Raw genomic sequence first — 17,626 nt, 5'->3', positions numbered from 1 at the left:
GCAGCACTTTCCATTTTTGACAACATTTCAACAGCTTTGAGAACTTACGGCTAAGGTGCAAATCACTTTAAGACCTCTTTTAGTTCATTTTCTGCATCAGCAAAGTGGAATATGTTAATATAGCCAACTGTGTTTTTATCTGTTGGCTTTGTATGATTATGTTGTCTTCATTTATCTACTGTAAGGATTTTTTTTTAACAATATTTGTGATTTCACACACAATATGTTGGTGTTCTCATTAATATGAGTCTTATTATGGTCTACTCTATTCCTCTGGAAAGCATTTTGTACTCCTTACTTTAAATATGCTAAATAAAGTTTAAGTACAACAAGACAAACAAGAAGATGCTGATTATGGAGAGAAATGTTTCAAACACCAAAAAAAAACAACAAAAAAACAACAACAAAGAAACAAATAGCTGTTACTGGTAGTTTGTACCTTTGTTTTGGCTGTGGCTAGGCCAGCTAGCACTTTTTTCCAGTCCTTGAGAAGTGTTGGCACGCATTCATAGTCAGAAATGTAAAGAAGCGCATTATATTCCATAATGAAAAAAAATCGGCCTTATCTCATAATTATGACGTACTATCTCATAATTACAAGAAAAAAAAAAATTATGAGATTTCTCTTGTAATTATCAGACAGTACGTCATAATTTTGAGATCTTTTCTTGTAATTATGACATAAAGAAGTCATGAGATAAGGTCTCTGATTTTTTTTATCGTTGGTCAATGCAATGCACTTTGGTAGAAATGTAGTGTGTATTTGTTAGTGTTACAAACACTGTTAGTTTGTCCAAAAAGTGCCCTAAAGACTTCAGGATAAGGTTCTGGAGATACAGTATCTGCTCGCCAATGTTTTATGTTTGCTGCCAGTGAGTGAAAAGACAACTAAACACCATCTACTCCTTCATCATCACAGAAAAGGACCAGCCAATACAGTACAGTAGGACCCAATGTCTGGAAAAATATTAGCAGGGACAGTTAATATAACGGTCAACTTTTAACAGTCAACCAACCACTTATAACAATCCACTTGTAACGGTCCACTTGTAACGGTCCACTTGTAACGGTTCACTTGTAACAGTTCACTTGTAACGGTTCACTTGTAACGGTTCACTTGTAACGGTTCACTTGTAACAGTCCACTTGTAACGGTCAACTATACATCAGCAAATAAACTGAAGCAGTGGAGTAGCTAACTCCCCTGTACAGACTGCAATGCCCGGGTTAACAACAACAAAACCAGTGAGTACTACTTTTCTTATACACTGTAGGTCTATTAGTGTAGGTCACAAAAAAGCAGCAATGCCCCTGTGTAACTTCAGTCAATTACTTTATGTTACAGTGTAATATCAGCTAAATTACAAGCTAGCTAGCTAGCTAACTTTGTGTGTGCACATAAACTGCTATTTATAAATACAGAATGTGCAGTGAGAACAGACCAGGCGTTTGCATGTTTTTCTAAAGTGATCTGAGGGTGATGTGATGAGGGGGAGATGAAATATAAGGTGAGAGATGGAATCTTTTAGTAAAACATTGTTTGTTTAGGTTGATAACCGGCTACACTGATTGTGTGATTTTGTTTTTCTTGTGTGTGTGATTACACAGAGATTTGTAAAACGCCAATCAACGGCACATTTATAAACATAACATTGATTAATTAGGTTTGTGTGATTAATGTTATCATTCTTTTAATTTACATGGGTGTCAACATTTTATTTTGCTCTTACTATTCTTTTTATTTTATCCTTAGTTGTGTCACACCTTGTAAAATCGGTTTAGATATAAGTGCTACAAACCAATCATTGATTACATTTCTGAGATGTCACTGATGATGGCAAACAATGGTTTACAGGTCCATGTAATGAATTAATTATATGGATGGTATAAAGAGCCGCACAGCCACACGTAATGGTCGCACATAATGACAGCTGTTCTGCTGTTTGAGAACCTTGCATGTGCAACACAATCGGTGAAACAGCACTTTCCCGTTTGTTTCATTGGCAGGTGTATAGACTGGTGGAGCAGGCGGTGAACTGATATGAAAACGGCTGGTTCAGGGTCTGTCCTCATCCATTTATGGCTAATTGTTGGAGTGGAAATGAGGTTTGTGCATGTGTGGCAATTTCCACAATGACTGAGATTTATAAAACAGAACCATGCATATGCACGGCTTTATAAATCTGACAAAAAGAATGCATATGCGCAGTTTTAGTCATGAATTTACACAGAGTTTTATGCATCTGGGCCCAAGTCTAGATCAAAAGCCACTATACAGTGCTTGCCACTATACTGACTTGTCAAGTCTTAATAATAGTAATCTAGCTCAGACTTGACAAGTCTAAATATAGTGCTTTTTGATCTAGACCTGGGGCCTCGTTTATAATTGTTGCTTATGCACAATAAAAGGCGTATGCCACTTTCTAGGCAAACTTTGGGATTTATATAAAACAATCTTTGGGAGAATGTGCAGTCCTCCACAGAAACTCTGACCCATGCTTTACCATCTACTGTATTGGTTATAATCACTGACATAATAACATATACTGCCTCAGAATATCATGAATAATATTTTTGTGCCTATACAAACAGTCAGATCACTGTGATCATATGCAGCTGTATCAATCAAATAACTATCAGTGCAGCATAAGCGTAATATATGTCAATGACAATACCTGTATTTTGTGATCTGCTATAAATAAAATGAATGATTACCTGAAGAGTTGAAGGTGACAAAGTTTAAATATTCCTGCTACATGGAGGGACTGAACCAAAAAAATCTTAAATTTTTTTACCATTCCCATTGTGCATTTCATTTGATGATTATTTATCCACTCTGGGGAGCATATAAACATATATATAGCAAATATACCAGCTAAGTTTAGATGGAAAGCTAAAATGCATTTATTATGTATTTTTAGAATTATCTGTGTTAGTGTGGACAGAGAAACAGTTGCAGACTGCTGTGGTCTGTTTATTCTTCAGGGTGGGAATGTGTTGTAGTGAGTCCAGGCGGCTACAGTGGACAGACAGTGTGTGTGTGTGTGTGTGTGTGTGTTTGTTGGAGGGGGGGGTGTTGACAGTGGAGGGAAACCCTTTTAGCACGTTCATAAAAGCAGCATTTAGCATTGTCACAACAACTGCTTAGGAAAAGCCAAGCCTCCATTAAACAAGGGCAATGATGCACTACAAAGTCACAGCCCCTCAGCACAGCGGTCCAACATTCAGCCAGCAGACCCCTCTGCATAACTTACTGCCTGTGTTGTATACAGTTCGTGGTACACAGCAGCATGTGAGAGTTTTTCTGAGTGATTTCCAGTGTGAAGTTATGGTGTTGATTAGCGCAGTGACAGGTGCCATGATTAAAATGGCCGATAGTAATAGTGCAGCATTCATGCATTGACAACTTTGCTCTGCATGGCTTTGTGAGTGGTGATGTATGACACCATTAGGGTAACCTCAGGGCCCTGGAGGACACTTATCTCCCTCGTCACGTCCTTCACACTTCCCATTCTCCCTCCAACAAAAGGACGCCTGTTCCCCAGTCTGCATGCTTATGAATTGGGTGTGTGTGAGTGTGTGTGTGTGTGTGTGTGTGCTTTATGTCTGTTTATGTGTTCACTGTCCATCTCTGGTAGTGAACATGAATTCCTGTTTGTGTGTACTGTAGTATGTTGTTATGTTATGTCAGGTTCAAGCTTTTTCTATATGACAGAAGAGGTTATTACTGTGGCTTATAATATAGCTTATAAAATATGTTTAAGGCTTATGTTGTTAATAGTGACTATAATATTTTATGCAATCCACAGTTCAGTTTACTAAGCATTTAATTGTAGACCAGTTTTCTTCCACATCCACTTTTTTTGACTGAAATCTAATTTTCATAAAGGTAAATGTAAATGTCTTTGCCCCTCACCATTGTATTAGTAAATGTTCTTAGAAAAGATTGCATGGTGGAATTGATGTGCTTCATGTCTCTGCCATGTCAAGTGATCTATGGGAAGTACATTGCATAAACTCCATAGAAATAAGGGCTCATTGAACAAGTAAATGAAAGACTAATCTTAACTGTCTTTTTATGTTAGGAGCAGGTGGCCCACATATCTGTGTGCTCTGGTTGAGTGCAGTGAATTTGCAGGGTACTTTTGATGCAGACAGAGAGAACTCAGTAATATTTACCTTTAAGTTCTACATACTGCCTCCAGATTATGGTCAAAAGGGTTAAGTCCCCTCATCATTTTTTATGAGGCCAGGTTGACGCGTCAATGGTGCCAAGCCAGAAGGTTTGGTCCAAAAAAACACAGGCAATGCAACATCATCCACCAAGGTGCTGTGTTTGCCAATGAAATACATGCAAGTGCACATTTCTGGTAGATTTCTTTGTAATGTGAACGCCGTATTCCTGCTGTTTACCTGGCGAGACTGAGTATAAAACGATTTGTTGCTTTGATAACTGAAAAAACGTAGTATCATAAACTGCTGTGCAATGGTTTGGCACCTGATGAGCCTTAAAATCCATGGATCTACTACTAAGTTGTGTCCGCTGATGCAGCCCATCGCATTTTTAGCCATACTAGTAGCATGGCACTGGGGACGAAAATGACAGTCTGTCAGTCAATCGGTCCAGACAGAAATATCTCAACAACTATTGGATGGATTGTGAAATTTTGTAAAGACACTGATGTTCCCCAGAGGATGAAGCCTACTGACTTTTCCTCGAGCACCACCATCAGGTTGACATTTTTTGCTTTTAGAGAAATAGCTCAAAAACTATTGTATGGATTGCATGAAATTTGGTACAGACATGCATGGTCCCCAGAGGATGAATCCCAGGATGAATCCTAATTAGTTTGGCTATCCCTGACTTTATCCATGACTGACTCTAGTGCCACCATCATTTGTGGTTTTGCCATCATTTATATGGATTGCCAAGAAATCTGGCTAAACTATGATGTGTTAGCATTTAGCTCAAAGCACCACTTTGCCAAAGTACAACCTCACAGAGCTGCTAGCATGGCTTAGTCTTGTCTTAACACTGTGCTGTTTTCAGTGCTGTGAATGCCCAGTAAGGGACAGCAGACAGCTTGCTATTATCTACATGTCACTGTTTTAAAGAGCCCTGGCTGAGTCCTGTGATGAGTCATGACTGAGTACTATAAGTTGCAATCATTGTCATAATAAATACACTGTTCCAAAATGCATCGTGTCTATTTTGTGCTCATGGTGTTGCACAAAGAGCAAGATAGCTGTAAACACCTTTTTCATGCCCATGGGGCCTGTCCGTCGGGCTGCGCTGGGCAAATGTTTGTGAGAACACCTCTGTAAACATGCACATCCTTGGTGGGGTCAGCCAAGGTGTGGCTGACACCTAACGCACTCCCCTCACCACCACCGATACTGTAGTCATGTCAACGGAAGTGTAAGGCAATACCCAGTTTTCCTAACAAGTTGAACCCAGCCGGAGGCACCCTGGCATCCCGAGACTCCAAACACATGTCCCCTCCCCACTTCAAAAATACACACACCCTTATTTTTGTCGGCATGCAACCCCTTAATTATTTCTGCGGGTTAAATTTGAGACGATTGGGTTCTTAAGGTTTTGCAGAGGGCATGGAGTCAAGATACTGAAGAACAGCAAGAAAGAAACACCGAAGGCGACAGGATATTTAAGGGAGGGTGGATGGGGGGGTCAAGTTTTAGAGGATAGACACGTACACTCACACAACACACATATATGCGCAAACTGCTGTCCCTGTCTCTCTTGAGCCCTTCTCTCCTGTTCTCTAGCTGCTACCCTACCGCCGCTGATGAGAAAAACAGACACAAGTGCTAAGCTCTCTCTTTCCTGGGATTGATAACATTTGTAATTGAGGTGCTTACTATGGAGTGCCAGCTTCCTCAGGCTTGGACGGTGGTTTCCAGGTTGTCTCAGCGCAGAAACGGGAGGCGGAGGGGGGGCGAGGGGGGAATTTGAATGTGTGGTGTCCACACGGCCATTAGCAAATAAACTTGGGTGGGGAGAGCTAAGATCAAATTCAGTGCCCTCTAAAGGCCACTTCAGTGATTTATGTCTGCTTTTTATTCAAAACATATAGACATAGCAGAGAAAAACAACATTGGACAAAGGCTGATTACAACAACTTTTTATTGTGCAAATCATGTTTTCTTGATCTAACATGCTTGTCTTGCAGTACTGCAGTCACATCTTCTTGGCTGTTGCACTTAATAGATCTTTAACAACCTTTAACAATAATCTTTAATTAAATAAGACATTCCTTCCATGCCTAACAATAAGAACACTATTAACAAGAAATATCAAAAATGATCTTTCTTAATGATTTAAAAAATAGCAGTTCTACTCCAAAAAAAAAAAAAACAAAGCTATTTGTTGTAAACAAACAACTTCCAATGAAAGCCACAACGGTCGGCATTTAATGTTTGGTTGATATTACACTTATTATTTGATTACAAACACCTGTTGTGTGTGTATGAAGATGGTTGTGTGAGTGATGTAATGGAAAAGCAAGAATATAATTAGATTAATGAATGACTTGAAGTTTGATGCCAAAATGCCGGCAATGAAGGCAAACTATGTTCAGGGTATCAGGCCTGTATTACATAATTGTTGTATGAATTTTTGTCCAAATTTAGCCACAGTTAGGGAGCCAGGTGTGCAGTTAATCTTTTATTCATCTGTATATTTCATTATGGGATTTAAGGTATCTAAAAGTAGAATTTTATAATATATTGTTTTCGGTTTGCTGACGTGACACAATCCCCACAAACCAGATTAAAACTCATTATAACATCATCATGTATAACAGCACACTGAACCATCACTGGAGACATGTGTTATGGATTTATTTTGTTAAATGATTATATTTATCAAAGAAAATAAGCATTATGTCTCAACAAGTCCCTCTCAGACCAATAAACGTTGTGCAGATCTCATCAGTGCTGGAGCTGCAGATCAATAGAGACTGAATGAGAGTAATAGCTTTCACCTTAAAACACATATATTCCAATTAGGCCCGGTTTTCAAACAGACACCTGACATTTAGAGAGCAACTGCTAGGTGCATCGGTGGTTAAATATAAACATCCAAACTAAATCATTGATTAATTGAGACAATTTTTAGAGTAGACAAAGAAATAAGAGCTCCAAATGGAAAAAAAAGAGAAAGAACAGATAAATGGTATCCAGCTGGTTTCATCTTTGGAAAGGCCACGTTTCCTTCTCTCTACATTTGTGCTTTGCGAAGTATTAAAGTTTAAAAGTAAGTTGTACAAATGACCTACAGAGATCGTGGCTCCCAAATGGCAAGTCTAAAAGGAACAACTCCGATAAATCATAGAGGGAAACTTGAGTCCGGGGCTGTTGTCGGAGATTTATCGGCAGCTGTATTTTTCTAGTGTCAACTGATGTTCCATAAGACTTAGCCAGCGTCTTACATTGCTTCCCACCCATGCTCCCTCCCCACCAACACATACCCTCACAACACACACACATACTCACTCTGGTCTGCACCCATCACACACACACACACACATACACTACACTCCTCCACTCCATCAGCAGCCGTCCAGCATTTAAATTTGAGAGCTATTCCTGCGAGACTGTTAAACACGACAGATTGAGATGAGTGGCAAACCTCTAGTGCTAGCATTAGCCCACTTATCTTATTAGTGGGGCAGCTCTCACACATTTGATACCCCCTCGGCTACTGCTGCTGTTGGCCTCAGGAAACCCGCAATGGCTTCAAAGACCAGATCTGGCGTCCTGGTGGCTCAGCATGCTGAGGCGCATACCACAACGATGTCGGTTTGAATTCGGTCCATGGCAGTTGTTGCACATCTTGCTGTCACTCTGTCTTTCCAATAACTAGTCAACACAAACTATTTGATAAACAACATGTTCCCAAAAAAATAGTTTAGAGGGAATGAAGAAAAGAAGGAAAGTGTAATATAATTCTCACCATCATAATTATTCCAAGTAATATTTGATTTAATGTGATTACTATCTAGGTTGCAGTGGGAGTGTGCTTCTTGATTTGAAATGCACCCTGAAAATACTTTGCCGGTTTTAATCTCAGTCATGCTTAAAATGCTGACAGTGATAAAAATCTGTTTTTTATTTTCTATGTAACAAAAATAGAATAACCACTTGAAACACTAATAAATTAACTCTTTACGCTTGCTTTATTCCAGTGCACTAGCTTGTGCAATGCCCAATAAAGCACACATTAGTACTGCGTAAGTGCTTAATCAATACAGAACTTACACATATTATTACACTACAGTAAGCACATTATCTACAATTGAGCACTCCAGTCAAGTACTTGCACGGTATTTACATCACAGCAGTTCTTAATAAGATAATACACAGATTGATACATGAGGATAATCTCATAAGAAGTTTACTTAAGTGACCATCACTTCACTGAGAACACACAGGACTGCAGAGGCAGCTGAACCTTTCACTTGTATCAGTGTCACAGTGGAGCCTCCTGCCAGATCAATGAGGGCTAAAAAGGGTCTTAAACTCACTGACAGTCAGCGTTTCCTAAACTATGGCTGGTGACCCCAGGATGGGTCACAGGCCTATTTTTGGTTGGAGCACACATAACAAGGCTACAAGTTGGTTTGTATGAGTGTGGGTTGCAAGGAAAGACATCATTTATTTTAGTTGGGTGGTAATATATATATATACAAAGCACTGAGGTTAAAAATCTGCCTCAAAAAAACAAATCACATAAATTGATAGAATATGAGGAGAATAAACAAAACAGAAGGATGATTGAAAAATGTATGAAATATCTGTAGTTGAAAATTGAGAGAAAAAGAATAATTTATGTCTTGATTTTTGGCAAAGATCGTAATAAAAAAGAGTCATACAGGTTAATATTTGATGAAAAGCTTTCAAAAATTTTAGACATCTTTTGAATATATTTGTACAATTCAAAATATTTGGAACTACTATAAAAAATATAGCTAGCTGTTAGCTTCAAATACTTCCCACTGCGTGTCAGAAACACCATAAGGAATTGGTTTTTCAAACGGTGTGTCTCTCATTTTGAAATGACCCACTTCATCGGATCGGGGTGATTGACAAGTGAGTTCTGTAGCGGTAATGATACGGTGTAAAGGAGTCTCGGTGTGTTACTGTAAGTAGCAACACATAAGTCTAACCTTTAGCTGCTTACTGAAAACTGAGCCGAGGAGAGCTGCTTTGATGATTTGAACCCTGTCCTTATGCATCAAGAACACACACAAACACACACACAGCTGCAACCTAAGCAGAGCCACACACAAAGCCAGGCAAATACTTATTTTGCAACCTGGTGTAAAGTGTACCGCACCTTGACTGCTGTCGTCCCCGCTAAGCTTCATGGGTAACAGGAAACAGTCTGTGATCTTTCTCAGATCCCTTCCTGTTGATGTTTAGGGTGACAGGTGAAGGATAGTCAACTGTCTTCTTCAGCTCTCACACACACACACACACACAGAGTACATAGTTAAAACAATCCTCCCCATCAGCACTGTGGTTAGAAATCGCTTACCAAGACTCTTTGCTATTCTTAAAGGGGGCGTGTGAACATGTTGGGTGGGCAGACAGGCACTTCACTGCTCACCTGCCTTTCTTTAGCTTCACTCTTTCTTTCTCACACTTTCTTCTCCCCCCCTTTCACTCTCACTCTCAACCTCACACACGCACACACACGCATGCACACATACACACACACACACACACACAGACACTTGTCACCATAAAACAGGTTGTGTTGTCAAGTTGCCTGTCACCATGCTTGTTCTTCTGTGCCATATATGAGCTCTCTCAGCTGTTCCTCACAGTTGAACCACAATTAACCCCACACACATCACGCTCACATGCACGCACACAGACACACGCACACACGCACGCACGCACACGCACGGGCGCGCACACACACACACACACACATCCACACATAGTTTGCATTCTCTGTCTCGCTCTTTCTCACTGCTGTTGCCCTTTCACTATCCGCTCACATACTGCAACCCAATCCGTGCAGCAGGAGGGTCATTCACTCTATCTGTCAGTGTGTAAGTGTCACTAAGTGAGTTTACAGCATTTCTTCTGTGTGTGTTGCAATGCATGCATGCATATGAGCACATACTCTCCTCCCTTTTCTTTTAATATAATTTTTCTACTCTTCTGGATAACAGTAAAATCTTTTTCTTTCTAATTATGAGTCTATTTTTATTAGTTTCTATATCAGATAGCGCAACCTCCTGTTTAAATACCAAACTCATAAACCAAGAATAAACTGAAGCATAGGTCTGCCACCATAAACTGAAAGATGGAGCATGAGATTGAAGCCGCTGGCATGCAAGTAATGTGACAACTAAATAAGAGAAACACTAAAATGTTTCCAATTTGTGACAGGACACACTAAACCTTTACTGAAGGGCAGCCAAAATCATAATTTACGCAGACTTTTAAAAATGTTTGTGAATCTTTGAAACCTAATATAAAAAATGAAATTGGTTGATCTAAATGGTGCTGAATAATATAAAAAAACGAGAAATTTAAGTCAAAGAAGAAAGAGATGTTGTACTATTTTCAGTTATTAAATGAGTACTGAAATATTGTACTATTGCCCAAGATTATTCTGCTGATTCACGCATAGAAGGCATCTTAAATCGCCATCGTAGCCTCAGTAATATATCTCATCTTAAAACTTGTCAAAATGAAAAAAAAAGTCTTGCATCTCAGGACCAGGCAGATAACTTTACCATAATGTTATAATCTGTTGTTATTTTTAGAAGATAGAGAACACAGTACAGTTAAGTTTGTGATGAATCATGGTTGGCATTTACTAGAAGTGACCTCACTACAGGATTGGATTATTTGACTAAAGACTTCTGCCAATGATTCAATGTCAAGTCTCACACTGATTAAGCTGTGGGTTCAGTAGTTGACTGATGCAGTGACAGACTTTTAATATCAGCTATCATTTCATTGGAAAAGGTGTTAATGTTTTCAAATGGCAAACGTATCATTTCAAACTAAATCTTGTTAGCGTTAATGCAAAGCCGGTATCCATTACATGTACACAGTAGGTTAACTTGTTTTTATCAAATTATTTCAAATGTTTCTGTGTCACTGTGCAAATAGTCTAGTACTATATTTAAAGTGCATGTATATATATTTCTAGTTTTAGAGGAAAAAATTTAAGAATGTATTATGCATTATGTGAATCATTTCTGGTAACTTGCAACTGAAATTTTGATATGAATATTTTCTTTCTATCCTTTTTTTTTAACCAGATAAAAGTCTCATTGAAATTAAAATATCTTTTTCAAGAGAGACCTGGCTAAGAGGGCAGCATAAACATTGTTATAATAATAAATACAAACAAAATTAACAGACCAAGATAACACACAACTCCAGTTAAGATGCAATAAACACATACAAAATATCCATCAACCACACTGACCTGAGTCCTATTATCCAGATCCTTTAGAATTGACTTAAATTCACCAACAGTAATCAGCTCTAATACATACATGCATGTGTTTTAAATTCACATTTCTTCAGCATGGGAATGCTACTGCCACTCCATGACATTGTTAGTTGAGTATATCGGCAAATAAATGGTGTCAGTACCCACGTTGCTGGTGCCATTGAAAGCTTTGTACAGTTAAACGGGCAGTGATGAGCGTATTTGTCAACACACGTCTCCGACCGCTGCGAACAGCAACACTTCAAGACACAGCCAGAGTTCCGTCTAACTAAGCACAATACAGTCGTTGAAAGCATTAAAATCCCCCCAATTCATTCCATCACCATTTCCAAAGTGATCTGATGGAGATATTACCTAAATGGCTGGCAAGCTGTGGGCTGCTAACTAAATGCTAATATGTGTCAGAGCTTGGCTGAGGATTTATGGCTCACCATCTGCTCACCAGCATACAGTACAATGTTAGCTTACAATGTTAGCTTTGATCAAGACCTCCCTGTTCATTCCTCCCAATCACTCATCTGAGTAGGAATTAGCACCAAGTTCTTTCTTCTTTAACCTAATCATGTTCCCCGCTCCACGGTGCTCATTTGAATAGTAATTAATTTGCATTCTGGGGCTTGGATATATTTGTTTTTTAAAGCATACATGATAGTGCAATTAAAAAAATTTTGTTTTCTGATTCATAACATGATTAGGGGGCATGCAAATGAATAATCATTAAAACGGTGAGGCCCTAGTTTCATTATATGAATAAAAACAGCTTCTGTGTGGCTCTTTTCCAAGGAATTCAGCTATTTTTCAGCAGTTGCGGCAGTGAGATAAAACCTATTCAAAACATATTTGACAGTACACTATCTTTGAAAACATTGTTGAAAATGTCATTTAGGGTCAGATTGTCTCTGTACTTATTGCTCAAACACTGTGTGACATTTAATAGAAGCCACATAATGAACTAACCATTTGCAAGTGATCTATATGGATCTGTGAGGGAAAATAGTGAACTTTGTGAGGAATTCCATCCAATCCATCTGTCCAAACAAGTTTATTCTAGCATTTGTCTTCCCAGAGAAACCTCTAGGCTTAGAGCATGCCTAATGCCATTTGATGAAACAGTAAAGATTCTCCATATCTTTTCCCCAGTAAAAGGCTAATTGCTGTTCTGTAGTCAGATTTACGTCCTCCCCATTCTCCTTTATGCGCCAGGCATCTGTAAGCCCTAACACTGCCAGTCTCAGAAGGGGTGTATGTTATGATCCCGTGTCAGCGAAATCAATCCTTATCAATTTTAAAGTTCAGATTTTTATTTCATGGCTTTCAAGGGAGCGCCTCTCAAGCGAAAATGACTATTCCAGGTCCTTTTTTTTTTTTTTTCTTCCCCCACCTCTCTTCCCATCTGCGTCCATATTGATTGTCTGTGTGTGCGGCTCCCCTGCGGTTTTTTGCCCCATGGCGGCCCCTAGACTGTTGTCAGCAAGTGCCCGAAGACATAGCTGAGTTAAATAATGCTAACTAGAGCCAGTGATCTGTCTCAATGTGGCTTCCCAGCATTAACAAGCTCTGGCAATTGTCATGTCTCCACAGTGTCTGGGAAGAGACCAACAGAGGTCAGATGTGGTGCTATAGACGGTCAGCCGTTGAACGAAGGAATTTCAACAAATTCAATGAATTTAATTCTTTTTAAACCTATATTATCGAAACTTCATTTTCTCTTTATTGTCCTCTCTGAAAGTGAATTTAAACCGTCAGGCAGGAAGGGGTGTCACATGTTTAAGGATTGTTCTGCAACTCCCACAAGGGCTGAATAATTAGACATTTACTCTAAACACACAAACAACAGCACTGTTGTGGCTAAGTGTTTGGGAACACAAAAATGTTTATGAGAGACAGACAAACGGTCTGGCAGTCGTTGTGTGAGTAAAGAGTCTGATTTCAATCAGCCAGTGACAAAGTTGGAGCGCCCGTAGTGTGCTGAGCTCCATCAGGCTCAGACGTCACTGGGGAGTCAACCTGTTTGTGATACAGTGTATATGTGTGTGAGTGAGAGTGTGCATCTGTATATACGGTATCTGCATGCTTAATACATTATCTCTGCTAATTATTTTTATTGAAAGACAGACACAAACACACCCACATACTGGGAAAATGCCAAACACAGAATGAAACTAGATCCCATCAGTGTATTGTCTCTTTCATACATCATATGTATGAATCACCCTTTTACACAACCTAACATGTACTGTATATGGTTTGGATTGGTTTAAGTTGGACATAAAACAACCTATGCATAAAACATTTGTTTAAATATTGACCGAACAAACAAACAAACAAACAAAATGAGCAGATTAAATCCAACATGGACATGTAAAAACACAAAATGATGAAATCTATAAACTGCATATAAAAAGTGTGCTTGCATACAATTGAAGCATGACACAACAAAAACACTGAAAGTGAAAATGTTGTATTTCCATATGGTCCTGGAAATAAGTTATATGGTATTGCTACGGGTTTGAATCTCAGCTCTGAACCAGTTTTAAATCCAACTCATTTTCACTGGAACACCAACTCCTTTATAGAAAATTTAAAAGAAACCTACATGTCTTTTGGCCATATTGTCTTGACCTGCTTTTGGTACAACAACAGAGAAATAGTTCCTGATAGTGCCAAGTCTAAGCATTTACAGGCAACCAACAAAGTTTACCCCTTTGGTTTCTTTGACTCTTTTCCTTTTACAACTTGTGTCAGGTAAACATTGAAGTGCTGAAGATTAGGTGGAGGGGCTGTTGTCCACATCGTGTGTGAGTCTGAGTGTGTATGTGTGTACTGTGCAAGGGATAGCTGTGAGGCCTCCAAATAGTAAACTAATGGTTCAGCGCTAACTGCCCACTAAGTGGGTGGGACAAGGATGGCCTGACCTCGCTGGCCTTCCCACCAGTCCCCTCTAACAGCTTTGGCCTCAGGGTCAGCTCAATTTCCCCACTGCTGAGTGGTCATTACGGAGCACGGCTTTGATAAATGCTCACGGCTGCTTCTGCTCCTGCTGGCTAGAAGCTCTGCACATCTCCCAGGCGCAGAAATCTCCACTGTGCAGTGATACAGACAGAGAGGAGGGGGAAAGAAATGGTACACAAGAAAGGACAGAGGAGGAGAAAAGAAAAGGCAGAAGATCAGGAAGATTAAGAAGACAGACAGAAGCCCAACCAAAACAGGACCTGGATCCCAATGTTACTGTGCCCGCACACGGTCTATGTTGCCTAGCAACCTGATGATGTGAGTCTGCTCACATTTTCGCTCTGACAGAAAAGGTACAATGAGAGAGACAGAAGAGGCAGTGAGGGTAGAGGCGGAAAAACAAATCAGATGAAGATTGCTTCAGATACCTCCCCAATCTCTCTCTTTGTCTCCCTCTGTCTCACTTCCACTGAGACAATGTTGATAAAAAAAACCTCTGAATGAAATCATCTCACATACTCCACATACACCAAATGCTCTAAATGGGCTAGTTTGACAGTGCAGGGCGCTCAGGCAGATTTGCTTTGCTGATTTTCATGGCTGCTGTGCCACCCTTTTAGTATGGCTTCATCCAAACGTTTGTGCCCAAGTTTACAACAGCAGTTAATTCAAAACAGTGTAAAATGCCATAAAGTGTTGTAAAGTCTCCCAAAAATGAGTAAAGCCTTTGGAAGAACACTCAGACAGAGCTATCCAGTTTTAAAATCAGTCCGCAAAATCATTATCATTTTTCCAAAGCAGTACACTGTATAAAGCTCATACTCTGAACACTAAATAAGCTTTTTGAAATTCAGCACTCTCATGGGAACCACAGGTATCTTTACACAAAAGGCTCTATTGTATGTGGCCCAGTGGTTGTCCCCAATTTGTAAGCAAAAAAGTCAGTTATTCTGATTTAAAGAGAAAGTTGAGAAGGAGAAGAAAGCACTGTGGTCACTGTGTTTAAAGTAGGTGGGGCCTCGCTCACCCACCCAACCTTAATTCGCTCCTCAGGCCTTTAACAGTCTAATTAGACAAAACCAAAAAGCAGCCTAATGACAGTATCGACCATTCCACTGCTGTGCAAGCAGAAAACTCCTCCTCTCGTTGTTGTGTTATCAATATTCTGACATCGTGTTAGAAATTTGCTCCCAAGTAAGGTTCTGACAATGTAATTGACAGCTCACTTACCAAACAAAACATGCAACATATTTAGAGCAAACTAGACATTATTACACTATTGAAAATATATTTTGAAAGACTTTTCCTTTACTGTTCTTGAGATGCTGAAACAAACAGTCTGATACTATACTTTTTGTGATGCAGGAATCACGCTTGATGGGATCCCACATTCCAGTCTGACTCAAAATTTGTGCCACTCTTAAAAAAGACAGTGCCATGACCAATGGAAACATAAACCATGGAGATGCAAGGGAGGGTGAGTGTTTATAGTCTGCTCTCTGTTTGTGTTTGCTAACCACACAGTAAGGTAGAGTTGATTACACACTCTTGCAGAAACACACACACCATCATACACCAAAAACAATCTGGAGGATCCCTGGAAGGCCCCATACCATGATGACAGTGAAGCAACTTAAAATGAGAAACTAAAGACTGTGCATAAACAAATGATGAGAGTCAGAAAAAGGAGGAAAAAGACATCCAAGTATCTCAAACAATTGTTTTCTCGCTTCTGTCTTTTTGTCTTTCTTATGCATCTGTTTCAAGCATCGGTTTCTATTTGTAGTTTACTTTTTTGTCCTGTCTTTATAACTTTATAACTTTTAAAATACAATAATTTCTAAAAGAAAAGATATCAAGTTCTTACAAATAAAAATTCAATGTACCTTGAGGTCCACATGAAATTACACAGAAACTTAAAATAAAAGCCTACAGACTGGTATGTATGGAAGATTTAGAAATGATAACTGTAGGTGACAATACCAGCATGTACCATTTATACGACGGCTGATACCTGTCTATAGACACATAATACTATGACAACTGCTACATTAAAGGCATACTATGCAGGATTTGTCAGTTGGTGTTTGTAAACACAGCATTCAAAGTTGGCCCCTCATCCCCGGCTCGACCAGAGCGAGCTGAGAGCAGAGCTAGGGAGAGAGAGAGCAGCGGTGGTTGAGCGAGCTAGAGACCGAATGAAGAGAGTGAGCGGTGCTCGAGAGAACAAAGCGTAATTAAAACGTTATTTTCTGATTGTTTCATGGTGGTTGCGTTCTAAAGCACAAATAAACAACAGCAGCGATGTAACCTGAGGCGCGTTCAATCTGAAAATGGTGTGCACTATTTTGCTATGTTTTCCGGGTTGAACGACATGTTTCGTGGAAACAGTATGCAACAGGCTTTGAGGTACATTTTCTCTCGTTTGGTGGGTGTGTCAGAGGTGTTACCCAATCAGCAGCAATGTGTATATAAACCCCACCATATTGAAAAGACAGTGCGCTTGTGTAACACAACAAGGTGTTCAACGCACCACTGTTTCCGTTTAAATAAACGTTTTGTTACGTTTTGTTGGGACTGAATGCGCCCCTGGTCGCTGCACTACAAGTCTCGACTTCACACTCTGTAGGCTGTTATTGGCTGGGTGCTACACACCCACTGCCCAAAGGTTGACGCCCAGAAATGTCCCAAACACAGCAAAACAATAAGAAATAAGAAAATACAAGCAGAGGGCAGAGTCTCTGCAGATATACACTGCCACACACTTCTATTGGGTCATAAGTGATGATTGAGAGGGATTACTTTTGTATGAGTCTATACATTGTTTTTCAGGAAAATCCTGCATAGTATACCTTTAATGTATCATACATAAATGTATCGTGTGCCATTATCACTACCATGGTACAGTGTTTGTGCATTGGCCAGTATTATGCTTCGTTATTTATACTGCTGTTTATACCATGGCCATTGTACAGTAAAACATAAACTATTATCTATTACATTATAATAACATAGTACCTTTTATAGAACATGGCAGATGTATGTGTGAGTACAAGTGTGATACATGCATGTGTGCGTGTTGAGCCGCTAAGAGATTGATGTGGTGCAGCGAGCTAAAGTAGTCTCACACCTCCCCAGCTGCTCTGTCTGAGACAGAGGCCTGCTGGTT

General features: G+C 39.5%; 1 long non-coding RNA gene across 1 annotated transcript; it reads left to right on the top strand.

The window, feature by feature from the left end:
- Positions 1-1,078: 1,078 nt before the first annotated feature.
- On the top strand, positions 1,079-15,928 carry LOC122988292. Its single transcript, XR_006404761.1, has 3 exons — positions 1,079-1,244; positions 2,007-2,105; positions 15,823-15,928. It is a non-coding gene; the product is annotated as an uncharacterized LOC122988292 (long non-coding RNA).
- The last annotated feature ends 1,698 nt before the right edge of the window (positions 15,929-17,626 follow it).

Source organism: Thunnus albacares, chromosome 9 (genome assembly GCF_914725855.1).
Source record: "Thunnus albacares chromosome 9, fThuAlb1.1, whole genome shotgun sequence".
Classification (NCBI taxonomy): Eukaryota; Metazoa; Chordata; class Actinopteri; order Scombriformes; family Scombridae; genus Thunnus; species Thunnus albacares.
The sequence above is the reverse complement of the archived record's forward strand: the minus strand, read 5'-3'. Positions and strand labels throughout refer to the sequence as shown.